The sequence below is a fragment of the Loxodonta africana genome, chromosome 10 (genome assembly GCF_030014295.1).
Source record: "Loxodonta africana isolate mLoxAfr1 chromosome 10, mLoxAfr1.hap2, whole genome shotgun sequence".
NCBI classification, from domain to species: domain Eukaryota; kingdom Metazoa; phylum Chordata; class Mammalia; order Proboscidea; family Elephantidae; genus Loxodonta; species Loxodonta africana.
In genome coordinates this window covers 80,230,398-80,244,912 of record NC_087351.1, presented here as the reverse complement: position 1 = coordinate 80,244,912, position 14,515 = coordinate 80,230,398, and the positions used below count along the sequence as shown (strand labels likewise).

The 14,515-nt window shown below is 41.1% G+C and overlaps 1 protein-coding gene across 6 annotated transcripts in view; it reads right to left on the bottom strand.

Moving 5' to 3' along the window:
• The window catches only part of RAD51B (RAD51 paralog B), a 717,077-nt gene that overhangs the window by 259,579 nt on the left and 442,983 nt on the right, over window positions 1-14,515 (bottom strand). The window lies entirely within an intron of this gene.

Sequence of the window (14,515 nt, the reverse complement as noted above, 5' to 3'; positions counted from 1 at the left end):
AGCTCAAAATTTTTATAGCTAAAATGCAATTTAAAAATATCACCGTCTTGCTGATTTCAAGTTTTAGCTGCCTGGCTATAGATAGGCATACTCAATTCCTGCAAGCTGTAGTATTAAAAAGGGAATTTGATCTCCTCTTTTGTGGGAGCTGTAGAAGAACCTTTAGAAATAAGAGGTTCAAAGAGGAAGGCTGTTGGCTGTGAGAGACACTCCTTTTAAATTCTCAGTAAAAAACAGTTCCTTCCTGCGCCTTACAGGTTACGAACCCTTCCCCAAACGACAGCATGTCAATCCTTACGTGGATGACTGAGATGATATGGCTGAGCGAACACTGTGTTCAGTCATAACAGACACTTTGTGCTTTTCCTAGAACTTTAGAAAACAGAGACTTTTAATGCAACGTATTAGCATATCATCTTTAAACAGCACTGTTCTCTTTTACTGTCAAAAACAGTTTTTCACACTTTTGTAAGGACTGAGCTGGAAAAGTAAAACACTAAAATCTGAAAAATTCAGCAGGGCTATGAGCAAAGATATCGAACCCAGCAGACATGGAGAAAATGTTAGTTAGCTTGTCTGCCGAGAGGAACACATGTGATGCTTGCAGGGCACTTCAGAGAACAGAGTCCATCATGGGAAAGTCTCTTTTTTCAAAATTATTTCCTTTATTTTGTTCTCCTCATCATGAGAGTCAAAATGACAACTCCTTCACATTCTTTCAAAAGCTTTAACAGGTTTCAAGCTATTTACCAGCATTTAAAATAGAAAAAGGACTGGGACCTCTTCCTTTCTGTAGCCACACTCCCCTCTAAATAAACAACACATGCTTGGCTCTTTCACCTTATGCTTTTAAGAAGGAATTTTAATGGGACGGGGCTCCTCGATGTGCACGGACTTAGGAGGGAGGAGCACATTAGTAAATTATACCTTACAAAGAGTCTGAGCCCACTGGCCATTGTCAGTGATGTTAAGTCCATAAACAAAATCTGTTTTTTTTTTTTTTAAATCCCTCCTTGAAAGGTGCAATAGAAGAAGATGAATCACTTCTTTTTCTCCAGGCCTGTCATATGAGAATGAAGGACTAGTCAATGACTCCAAACAGCAGGGCCCTGACAAGTAGTCAAAGACAAAGTTGTTTTGTTCAGCATCTTTCCTTTCTCTGGTAGCATTTTCCTCTCAATTAATATGTTATGAGGCTGTACTGGAGAGCTCAATAAACTGACACTCAAGGTCATTAGTTGGCTTTTTTATGCTGAGACCACTGCTAAGAGATATATATAGCTTGTGTCCATGAAGGTGGAGTTGCTGGAACTTCTGCTAACCTCTTGCTGCAACACCGGACTACACTGGGGCCACCTCTGCATCCTGTGTTGCCGATGTTTTTTGTCCTTACCTAGGAATGGCCCCCTCTCCTGGACTTCACTCTCTTGTTGCTCTTACTGTTAGACTCCAGCCTCAGGTCTCTGGCTTTGAGCTATCATTTAGATGTCAGTATGAGGCCCTCAGAAACCCTGGTGGCATAGTGGTTAAGAGCTACGGCTGCTAACCAAAAGGTCAGCAGGTGGAATTCACCAGCTGCTCCTTGGAAACTCTACGGGGCAGTTCTACTCTGTACTATAGTGTCACTACGAGTCGGAATCGACTGGATGGCAACAGGTTTTTTTTTTTTTTTAAGTAAGGCCCTCAGTGATTTAATGCTGGTTGGCCCAGGACTGTGAACAGGCCTAAGGAATACCCAAAAGGTCTGTTCCCAAAGAATTTGGGGAGAACTTTGCCTATTTTTGGAACCCTAGTGGCACAGTGGTTAAACGTTTAGCTGCTAACCAAAAGGTCGCCAGTTCGAATCCATCAGTCGCTTCTTGGAAACCCTATGGGGCAATTCTACTCTGTCCTATAGGGTCACTATGAGTTGGAATTGACTTGACGGCAGTGAGTCTGGTTTTTGGTTTGGTTTTGCCTATTTTAGGTATGCTTTTTCTCCCTATAGATAAAAACAATACAATCATTACCATCGTGTTGTTCATTTTAGAAATACAAATCCAAGGAATTCTTGAATATTTGAAAACATCTAATTAAAAGAATTCACCACTTGTCTGTCAGTGTGTCATGGTGTAGAGGCTTGCATGTTGCTATGAGGCTGGAAGTTATGCCACAGGCATTTCAAATACCAGCAGGGTCACCCACAGTGGACAGGTTTCGCTGGAGCTTCCAGACTACGACAGACTAGGAAGAAAATCTAGTGACGTAATTCCGAAAATGACCCTATGGGTCACAACAGAATATCGTCTGAAATTGTGCTGGAAGATGAGACCTATAGGTCGGAAGGGACTACACAAAAGACACAAATGTGAACTCAAACACCAATGATTACAAAGATGGGGCAGGGCCAGGCACTGTTTCGTTCTGTAATATATAAGGTCACCATGAGCTGGACAACAAAAATTAAAAGAATGGACTAAATTTGGGTTGTTTTCCCTAAAAAGTAAACTATATAGTTCTATTCCTTGAGCGTTATAGTGAGAAAATTAAGCTTCTTGACTGAGAAACAAGCTATGACTCATTTTTTACCATCATTCTATTCCAGAAACATAAAAGATGGCCTGCATAGCAACGATCCACATGAAAATGCACAGGCATACTTGCTGTAGTCCTAAGAGCAGAAGGTACCAATTAATTAGAGGGGCATGAAAATAAAGACATGACCAATGGCAGAGGTGGGAATGGAGAAAGACAGTAGAAGAGTGACAAACAGCAAAAATATCACAAATAAATAACCTGCAATGAATGCTAGATACAAAAAAGGAAGGAAAGCGAGGCCGCCGTTCAGAGACTGCATCCAGGGTTATTCTGTACAACACATTTATTCACTAAAGCAGCTATTAGAGGAAACAATAAAGAGGCCCCCTCCCCCTAGAAATGTGAGCCCTGCTTTGGAATTTTTATGACATTTCATTCTTAACAAACAAGAAAGTCTCACAACCCTCTCCTAGCTTCAAAGCATCACTCTGGTGGTGGTCTACGATGGATAGCCTGGTCTGATTTAAATACGTTGTTTGAGGTGAACTCAAAAGTCATATATACTTTATTCTTTATGAAAGAATCTGGCAGCTCTGGCAGACAAACAAACAAACAAGCAAACAAACCTCCTATATCCCTAACCTAGAGGCTTATCCCAATCACTGTGACTCATCTTGGTCACTTCAACAAGGCCCCTTTGTGTCACCAGTGCCCTGTCTGCAAAATTAGGATATTACCAGGGTCCCAGCTAATAACAAAAAATACTTAGGGATCCTTAGATGGAAGGTTGTATAGGGTGTGTATGTGAGTGTCTGTGTGTGGTTTGCAAAACTACAGTCTGGTTGTTGATTTATGCAACAAGTGGGTTCCTGAAAAGTAGAGATTAATTTTTTTTTTTTTTCATTTTTGTAATAGAATCATTTACAATTCACATCAGGAACTCACTATTTAATGAAATCCGATTGTGGTTCCAGCTGTAAAGAATGCTTTTGTAATTAAAATAAAATTCTTTTGTTTGATCAGTTTTATACATTCAGACTTGGTTTTATTGGAGTTCTTTAGAGTATGCTCAGGGTATTATTACCAGTTGGTACATATTGTCTTGTTTTAATGTTATTCTTTTTTTTTCCCCCAACAAAAATCCAAAGAATTATTTCTGTACTCCAAGTTCGTACTTTTCAGAACACGGAAGGATGACGCTGGCACTGAAGCTTTATTTAGCTTAGTGTGTTTCATGGCATGTGAGGTTTCCAGGGTAGCAGACATGTTAAGAGTACTGAGACACACAGACCAGGCAGCAGTATTTCCAAACCTGTAAAGAGCTGAAGCGCAATCAAGCTGCACTTTAAAAACTGTATGCCTGAGTTGGAGTCCCTGGGAGGTGCAAAGGGTTACCATGCTCAGAAGACAGGCCTGGCAATCTACTTCTGAAAAATCAGCCATTGGAAACCCTGTGGTGCACAGCTCTACTCTGACACACATGGGGTCACCATGAGTCGGAATCGAATCAACAGCAACTGGTTATACACCTGAGCTAGCGAGGGGGTATCTTCAAGCTGACCCAGCTCAGCCACTGCTACCCCTCTGCCAGAGCAGATGGCACCACTCAAGGCAATGGCTCAGGTGTCTCATCCCCATACCCTCCATGACCCACTGGCACGCAAAAGTAAGAGTGTCAGTGCCATTGGGCCCATCCATCCCAATCTGCCATTTCAAAGCAGCTGCCTGCAGGCCATGTATGCCCTCTCCTACCCAGAAGCAATGGAGTAGAAAAATTTAAATGCAGGGGAGGTGGGGGTGCAAGGTGGGGGATGGGGGGGAATAGACAGAAAGAAACCTGAAGACTATCTTGGAAGCATATGTTCTAGAATCGTTGCAGCCAGTTCCCTGTCAAGAAAATATTGGCCAGGTTGCTTGGTCCAATCTCATGTAGCCACAGATGGTTTGTGCCTCACCATTCGAGACCCTGCTCTCTGAGAGTGAAAAACAAAGGATATCTTGTTTTGTGGTGTAGTTATTCTGCCACCTAGTGTTATACACGAAAACAAATATCACATCTTTAAAACTACAGGCCATATTCAGAACAGTTAAAAGAGAATCATGAACTTTGGCTAAATGGCATTTCTTTTCTTCTAAAAACAAATATCCTTCATTAACTGGCCTGGAAAGGTATCACCAACAATTACAACAGTCCTCGTGTGAGGGGAAAGCCGTAAATATTAGACTATGAAAGAGAAGAGAATACAACCTGAAAAAACATTTCAATGAGTTTTAAAAGGACTATTCATTTCGTGTAAGGTAAATACCACGAATTCAATAACAGAAACCAGGAAGTGAAACCCCCAGGAAATGGGAAGGGAAAGTGTCACCATTGCAGTTTCTGTCCTGGAGGAGAGAGGAAAAAGTAAACACTACACAGAAAACAGAGATTGCTTTATAAGGCACTATCACTTCTGTACTATTTCATCAGGAGGTAATGTTGTGAGCTCTGGCCTTGGAATGAACGTCTGGATTTGAGTCCCAATTCAGTAACTTCATAGTTGGGTTGGGTAAGTTGTTCAGTATGTCTGAGCCTCAATTTTGTTTTCTGGAAAACAGTTGTTCTTACATCCACTCTCCCTACCTTCACAAAACTGCAATGAAGATCAATTAGATAATGTATGTGAGGGCATTTTGTAAATATAAAGCACTATACTGACTGCCATTGAGTCAATTCTGACTCGCAGCAACCCTAAAGAACACAGTAGGACTGCCCCGCAGGGTTTCCAAGGCTGCAATCTCTATAGAAGCAGAGTGCCACATCTTTCTCCTGCCAGCCTTTCAACTGGTTAGTAGTTGAGCACTTAGCCATTGCGCCACCAGGGCTTCTATAAAGCGCTATACAACACCATAAAAACAATCACCCTTCTCTACTATATCATTCCTTTCTCTGGTTTATATGTGGGTATGTGGCCCTCTGTGTAAAGGCCTGTATATCAAATTTGTCCTAGAGTGCTAGTGTTCATTTTCAAATTAGTGCGTTTATGGTTAAAAGAAGTATTACATAAAAAAAAATGTTCAAATATGTCATGCAACATATGAATTAGCTTTATAGCTTAAAATCAGGTTATTCCAAATATTTCTCCTTAAAATTACGTTACATTGAGAATAATAAGGTTATCCTGATTAGCTGTTTCTAAATTAAAATTGATACATTCTCCAAGTTCTTAAAGAGACTGTGAACTCAACTTTCCTTCTTGTGGGCAGAGCTTACATTGTTGATTATAAACCAGGTATCACAAAGTTTAGTTTTTCATTTCTGTTCCACCACTAACTTAGATGTATGACTTCGGGCAAGTTACTTAGCCCCTCTCGATTTCAGTTTCCAAATGTGCAAAATATAAGAGGTAAACTAAATAACTTCTCCTTCCAGTTGTGATGAAAAGTGGTTCTTCTGCTTTTGATGATGAAATTCAAAGAAAGCCCAAAGCTTATGGTAGACCAGATATAATTAAATTCTTTGGAAAAGTCCTAAAGTTTGTATAAATCATAAGAGAGTCATAGGACAGAAAGAACAGTCTTAGGAGAAATGGCTGCTGTAGTATAGGTGTGTTTGTGTTCTCTGTCAAAAGGTCTTAAAGCTGCTCAGAAACCACTTGGGGCTAAAACAAACAGGCTGCAAGAAAAGGTTACTCCAGCCACCTACCTGGGCTTTCAAAATTGCAAAGGAAGATTTTACTTCCATTTAGCTCTGAAAACACCCTTTGCTCTTTTTAGTAATATTTTTTTTTATCAATGCCAAGAAAAGAGTTCTTTTCATCCAGATTTTCTCTCTCCCTACAAATGTCAACATTACTTGGGAGTACAGCAAAAACAGCCTGGAATTTTCATGGCGTGAACGTCAGACCAAAGTCACACTGCAGAGGGATCAAACTAGAACATGACTGCCAATAAAGGATTCAACCCTGCCTAGAAAAAACACAGCTGTTGGTTTCTGCTTTAGAAATCACCACCACACAGGGTTTACAAGCTCTTCTTCCCATATGGAAGCAGCTTTGCTGTAACTGTTTGAGATCCCCTCTTACTCAGGCAGATACCAGTGCCCAGTCTTGTAAAAATGTTCAGATTTGCCCATTCTCCACACCTGCACATTTGTATACATCCTGGCACATTTCAGTCCAGAAGATTGAGCCCTTTCCCTTCCCCCATCTGCTGGAACTTCTACCCACTATATCAAAAGGATTTTTTTCAAGTCTTTCCAATAATCTGCTGGAGGCCACCGAGACAGGTCTAATCAGGGTTTTCATCAATCTTTCTCTAGGAGCCAAACAGAGCCAGGAGGCTAAATGGAAAGGTGCTGAATTATTTTTTCTCCCTGAAGACACACTTCTGCCCAGATTGAAAGCCCACCGTGTGTTCCTGGGAGCTAACATTTTCCTGGGGAAGGTTCAGGGATTTCACATATGCCCCAAACCAAATACACATGAGGCTTTAAGCTTAAATTCCACAGAGCCTTTAAAAAGGAGGGGCCTTTCCTCTCCTTGACTTACAATAACCCTGAAGGCTTGTTGTATCGCATTCACTTTGGCAGTTCTCCAGAGCAGCTGACACACTGAAAATAAGCACACTGCTGTCCCATGCCACCTACCCCTACCCCCTCACAACCACCACTCTTCTCACACACACAGACCCAAGAGAGTTCAAAGATGCCTTTAAAATAACGTGTAGGTGAACATACCCCTGCCTCATAGCTCAGAGTTTAGTATCAGTCTGGAACAGTCCTAGTTTAGAATCTCAAGTGTAAGTCATCATTGGCCTAAATCAGACTGTGGGATTACAGCCCTCCTCAGTATGTGACAAAAAGAATCACCTTTTAGAGATATGTGTCTGGGTGGTGCAACCTGTTAACATACTCAGTTGCTAACAGGAAGATTGGAGGTTCAAGTCCACCCAGAGGCACCTTGGAAGAAAGGCCTAGCAATCTACTTCTGAAAAACCAGCCATTAAAAGCCCTACAGAGCACAGTTATACCCTGACATACACAGAATCGTCATGAGTCAGGACAGACTCAACAGCAACTGGCTTTATCTAAGGTCGTAAATCTCTTTGGAGACATTTCCTCCACTTCCAAACTGCCTCTGTGTCTCTGTCATCTGGATAAGCAACAGGAAAAAGGTACTGGGTAATTTTTATTGTACAATTTGAATGAAATACTTGAGGCAGGCCTTTCCCTGCCTGAGAATCCCCAGTGGAAAGCTGATTTGGGAGGAGGACACAGAAGCATGATGCAGTAGCAGATCACACCAATGCTACAAAATATAAACGACACGCTCCAGGTAAGAACCTGAGTCCCCCAAGTAAGAGGCCATGCCACCTGTTATTAATGCATCAAGAATCTGATCAAAAGGGTCACATAACAGAGACTCCTTCAGCCTGAGACTAGAAGAACTAGATGGTGCCCGATGACGGCCACCAATGACGGCCCTGACAGGGAACACAACAGAGAGTCCCAGACAGAGGAGGAAAAAAGGAGGGTACAGAACTCAAATTCTAGTAAAAAGACCAGACTTAATGGTCTGACTGAGACTGGAGGAACCCCAGAAGACATGGCCCCTGGACTCTCTGTTAACCCAGAACTAAAACCATTCCCGAAGCCAACTCTTCAGACAAAGATTAGACTGGACTGTAAGACATAAAATGATACCCGTGAAGAGTGTGCTTCTTAGTTCAAGCAGATACATGAAACTAAACGGGCAGCTCCTGTCTGGAGGCGAGTTGAGAAGGAAGAAAGGGACAGAAGCTGGTTGAATGGACACAGAAAATCTGGGGTGGAGAGGAGGAGTGTGCCGACAAAGAGATAGCAACTAGGGTCACATAACAATGTGTATATAAATATTTATATGAGAAACTAACTGGAGCTGTAAACTTTCACTTAATGCATAAAAAAAAAAAAATGAATCTGATCAATCCAAAGCTGGCAGTCTACTGACTCAGAATTTAGCAGTAGCTTCAGTTTCCCAAATCAGTGAGGGGAGTTAGGTATCCAGCACATAAAGCCTTCCAAAATGAACCACTATCTTTGAAGGACTACATTTATACACACTCCAGCTTCCTCAACCCCACCCAGGCTGGGGTTCCTTCAGATCACAATACAAGTTGGATTCAGACCCTTCAGAACCAGGCAGGGCCTGACTGGCCTGGAGGGGAATGGAAATGACAATTAGGACAGAGGTCATGGTTTTGCGTAGGTGTTTTTGTCTTGGTGTCAGCTGATGCATCTCAGCTATTCTGTGTTAGGATATTTTCTTACTCCTCCCTCCCAGGGAAAGATCATGAGCCTTTCATACTACTCCCATTCATCTACTCAAATGCTAGGAGATTATTTTCTTTATGAAGTATGCCGATTAATTGCCAAGGCAACACCTGTGCATCCCCGTTTTTGCTATGGGAAGCATTCTAGGAAATCCATGTACAAGACTGTCCAGAGATCACCCACCCAGTGGCTTGGAATGCAGTGTGACCAAAGGCATTTCCAGAGAGCTCACAGGGCACAATGGTTATGCATGGGTGGATTTGCTAGATGGATTAGACAAACCAACCGCAACCTTTCCATCTTTTGTTTCGATTCCTTCCAGTAGATTGGCCTTGTTACCAATACTGATGCCAAGACGAGCAATTGCTCACAACAAAGAATTGTTGTTAACCCCTACCCCCTGCTTCATTCACCCTAATTATTCTCTAACAATACAATGGCTTCAAAAAGCCTCCAACTGTCCAGCAGACACTAGGGGCCGGAGGAATCACTGAACACAAGCAGCCTATCAACAAAAGACAATTCTGAAGCAGCTTCTGTTTGGGTATTTGCTCCATCTTCTCTGAGACAATGGGAAAGAGAGCTCAGGGGAATAAAAAGGAAGTCCTGCCTTAGGGGTCTTTTGTTTGTCTGCCTTTGCTGTATCTTTTCCAAGTTCTTGGATGTATACTTCACCACTCCTAAATACAGGAAAAAGCCCTGATTTCCGAGGAAATGCAGCTTCTCTGTTTTTGATGAATTTACATTGCACTCAAATCAGAGTTCAGAGAGAAGGATCTGGTTAAGATTTTTTTCACTTAAGGCCAAGTACATCTTATTACATAGCAGAGATATGGGTCCACTGGGCTAAATCATAACAACAATAACAACATAAATAGTTCTTTCCATAAAATTTTAGATGGCAGCATAGAACCCACCAGTGGCTCAGCTTGTTTTGTTTTCTTTTTTTCAACAGATAACACGGATTGACAGAGTAAGTGAATAGAAAAATAATACATTAGAAGCAAGCCATCATGAAAGGAGACCTGTTTAGTGAAACTGGAATTGATACAGTAATCCCTGAAGTTTCCAAACAGGGAGAAAAAAAGTCAACAGAAAATTAAATGAGAGGAAGCCTCTGTTGATTATAAATCAACATATAATTAGATTGAGATGCACCCATGGTGATGAAATGGCAGCAGAAATAAAAGGTCAGTTGTTTCCAATAGTCAATGCTGCCAGCCCTGTGTTTAAGGGGAACAGATCCACACAGCAACCCAGAATCTCAAAGATACCCCAGAGTAAAGGGAATTCATTATAGTCTTCTTGAGTCATCAAGTAGTGTGTGTCTATATATAAATGGAACATTGGACCTGGAATGTGTCTAGTGTGTCAATTACTACAGGCAATTGAAGCAATAAAAACCAAAGCTCCAATGCCCACAGCTGAGACATAAATAAGTGAACAAAGGGAAACTGAATTCTCCAAGGAAGAAAAAGACTGGATCAAAAAATCAGGAAACTCTAGACCTCAGAAAATACAAAATAACAACGATCATGACAATTTATTAGTGATACTACTCAATTACTCTAACACACTAGAGGACTTAACCAAAAAGATAAACCATTAGAAATATAAAACAATATGCAGAAAGGTTTTTTTTTTTTTTTTTTTTTGCCTAAAAGTTTGCATAATTAAAGAAGTTTATAGTAGGCAACAATTTGAACAAATGCTTTACAGGTTAAAAAAAAAAAGAAAAGAAACTTTGATTTATTGGAACTTGTAAAGGCTAAAAAATTACTCATCTTGAAGATACGTCATTTACTAAAAAATAGACATGATCACTCTAGGCAAGTTTTTGTTATATTTCCAGAAATTATAATATCACAAAACTGTGGCCACAAAAAAAAAAATTGAAATGTCATTAATTATCATATGTGACTCAAAGCAATGAGTGATTAGAATTTAAGAAGTACTGATTTGCTTTAAAATTTCTGGTATAAATAGTCCTAGCTTTCAGATGTAAATTAATTCTGAAGACTATATCTTAAATTAATAATAACAGTAATGCATGCAATACACAGTACTTATTATAATTAGTGTGATGGATGTGAGAATGCACTAACCAAAGTCCCCTTCAAGGATGGACTTCCTTCCCAACCCTGAAAGAGTACAGTCAGCAGGCTGTCTCCAGCATCACGTCCTTACGGGTCAGTCTCAGCTCCAGAAGGCCTCTTTGTCCTGGGTCATGGCCTTCCCGAAACAGCTCATATCCAGTAACTAGGAGGTGTGGTGGGGGGAGGTAAGTATAATGGCCCCCATTTTAGCCCATATGAAGCAATATTCACTCTAGAACTTTCATAGGGTTGACTGAGGCTGTGTTGGGTCCACATAACCGTTCAATTTCTTCCTCTGCCCAATCCTGCTCCTTTCCTTTTCTTTCTCAAATGTTGATCCTTACTTAATAAATGTCTTGGACCCCAAAGTCCATTTTAATATATGCTTTTGTAAAACCCAACCTGAAACAGTGGTTCAATAATTCATCCATTCAACACACAGTAAATATTTATTAAACACCTACTATGTGTCAAATCCTGTTCTAGATACTAGTGATTCAGTGGTGAATAAATTCCTACTCTGCTGGGCTTTAAATTCTAGCAGGGAAAAACAGACAATAAACACACGAACAAGTAAATGTGATCAATTCAGACAGTCATAAATGCCCAGAAGGGGAAAAAAACACATCGTACTCAGAGTAGAGAGTGTCTGGATGGCGTAGGATAGGAGAGTGCTAGTTTAGCTGGGGATTTCAGGGAACCTATCTAAAAGATGACTTTCTAGCTGAGATCTGAATGATGTGACATGCCAGTCATGTGAAGATCAGAAGTGAAAGCATTCCAGGCAGGTGTTTTTACTGTTTCAGGTGCAAAGGTTCTCAGGAAGGGACAAGCCTGGCACACTGAAGGGACAGCAGGAAGGTCAGTGTGGCTGAAGCACAGTGTTAAAAGATGAGGTCAAGAAGGCATGGATTAGCTTGCATATATTTTCTCTGTACACTGAGTAACTGAGGGATAGAACCATGTCTTATTTGTCTTGTTACGAGCACAAGCTTGAGCTCAAATCCTGGTTCCACCACTGATGAGCTGTGTGACCTTAAGGAAGTTACTAATTTCTCTGAGATACAGCTTACTTAATAGTACACTGATAATAATATCTTCTTCATGAGGTTGTCATGAGTATTAAGCAAAATAATGTATGAAAAATATTTAACATGGTTCCTTGCACATAGCAAGGGCTCAATAAATTGTAGTTATAATTACTATTTTTAGCTCCAGCAACTTAGCAGACACTCAGAAACTGTGTTGATTAAGTAAGGCAAATTCTTTCCTGTTTCAGCAATAGAGAAAACTATCAAGTTCAAACTGAGGAAGCAAAAAAGGAACTTTATTGCATATTTGTTCAATAAATATTTACCATGCACTGACATGTCAGGGCTTCGACCTAGAAGGGGAAACAAGATGTGTAGATATTCCATTTCCAGGCTATCTGTGACAAGTGTCGTCCAAGTATAGATTATCCACGAGTTCAGAGTTTGGTGGTAACATCCAAACTCCTCCTGGTTAGGATAGCTAGGAAGGCTACCTTGAAGGGCAATGAGATTTTTGAGAAAAAGTCCATGCTGGGCAAAAGGGATGGGCTGAGCCAGGTGTAAAGTAAAGAAAGTAAATGTATCTTTAGGGAATGATGACTAGATCAGGCTAGCTGGAAGGTGGGAGTTTATGCTTGGGAGTAGTGAGAGAGAGGTCTGGAATGGGCAGTGTGGACTAACTTGGAAGGGTCTAGATGCCAAAGCACAGGTGGTGAGAAATCAAAGGCTTTCAAAACAAACTGACCCGGCAGCTGTGTACAGGGTCCACTTGGGCAGGAGAAACCCTGGAGACAGGGCGGACACTGCTAGACTCATTTAATCCTCATAACAACCCAAAGAGCTTCCTTGGATGGGGAAACGGAGGCAGTGTGTGCCTCAGGTTGCACATCTTAGACATGATGGGGGTGGGATACAAACTTAGGCAGTCTGGCTGCAGAATCCGTGAAGAGACAAACATGATTGGGCAGTGTCTTGTGAATGGTAAAAGAGTAAAAACAAAGGGGCTGGGCTGCAGAAGGGGGTTGGGGAAAAAGGGAAAGGAGGGAGGTGGGCAGAAACTACAACCTTTTGAAAAATAAAACCTGAGAACCAAAAGAATTTAAATGGAACTTGTATTCATTAGACTTAACCAAAATGATGAAACTAAATATGTTATCATGATATCATGATTGTCAGCTTAAAAAGAGCACAAATAAGTTTTTCTTACAACAACAAAGGAAGAAAGAAAAGTAAACACAGAGTTGTTTGACACAAGGTTCCAACCCCACATGGCAGTTTACAAGAGGGAAGAACATGCAATTTGGGTTTGACAGTGTACCAGAGCCACGTTTCAAAGAGAAAGACAAGAAGATGTCATAGAAAAGGTACTGGCAGGTATCTAGGGTGAAAGCCATGATAAGGTACAAACAGCTACTGATTAACAGAACAATGAACACGCAAAGATGGCAAGCTCCCTGGATTTTTGCTTTTCTCTGCAGAAATGTACATATGCATTTGGTTTTATTTTAGTTGAATAGATAATACACGTAAAGGACCCAGCACAGTGCCTGGCCACTTTTCTTTCTCAGATCCTTTCCATTCTATCCAACAAAAGGGCAAAATTGCCTTTCTTTTTTCTGATAGCTTAAGCTGGTGAAATAGAAAATAGTCCTACAATTCTCAGCATTAAAAAAAAAAATTATTATTGTACTTTAGATGAAGGTTTACAGGACAAACTAATTTCTCACTAAAGAATTAGTACACATATGGTTTTGTGACACGTCAGCAAAACATGTTGATACGACATGTCAACAAAACATGTTGCCACGACATGTCAACATTCTCCCCTTCTCCACCTTGGGTTCCTATTACCAGCTTTCCTGTCCACTCCTGCCTTCCAGTCCTTGCCGCTGGGCTGGTGTGCCCCTTTAGTCTCGTTTTGTTTTATGGGCCTCTCTAATTATGGCTGAAGGGTGAACCTCAGAAGTGACTTCATTTCTGAGCTAAAAGGGTGTACGTGGGCCATACTCTTGGGGTTTCTCAGTCTCTGACAGGCCAGTAAGTCTCGTCTTTAAAAACTGTTTTACAATTCTTTCGAAAGAAATACATCAAGGCAAATTTAGATGGGCTAAAATCTTTGAGTACTGGCATTACATAGGAATGAGTGAGGATGGGGATGGGTATGGAAATTGTAGTTGTTGTCAGCTGCCATCCAGCTGTTGTTAGCGCCACCAACTCATGATGACCCCATGCACAATGGAATGAACTGCTGCCAGGTCTTGCACAATCCCTATGACTGGTTGTAGATCAGACCATTGTGAACCACAGGGTTTTCATCGGCTGATTTTTGGAAGCAGACCACCAGGCCCTTCTTCCTATTCCATCTTAGTCTGGAAGCTCTGCTGAAACCTGTTCAACATCATAGCAACATGCAAGCCTCCACTGAAAGAGGGGTGGTAGCTGAGCACGGGCACTGGCCGGGTATCAAACCCTGGTTTTCCACATGGGAGGTGAGAATTCTACCAGTGGATCACCAATGTCCCAGGAATGGGCATAGGCCCTGTCTTTTTGAGAAGTAAACAAGGGCAGGGACATGAACA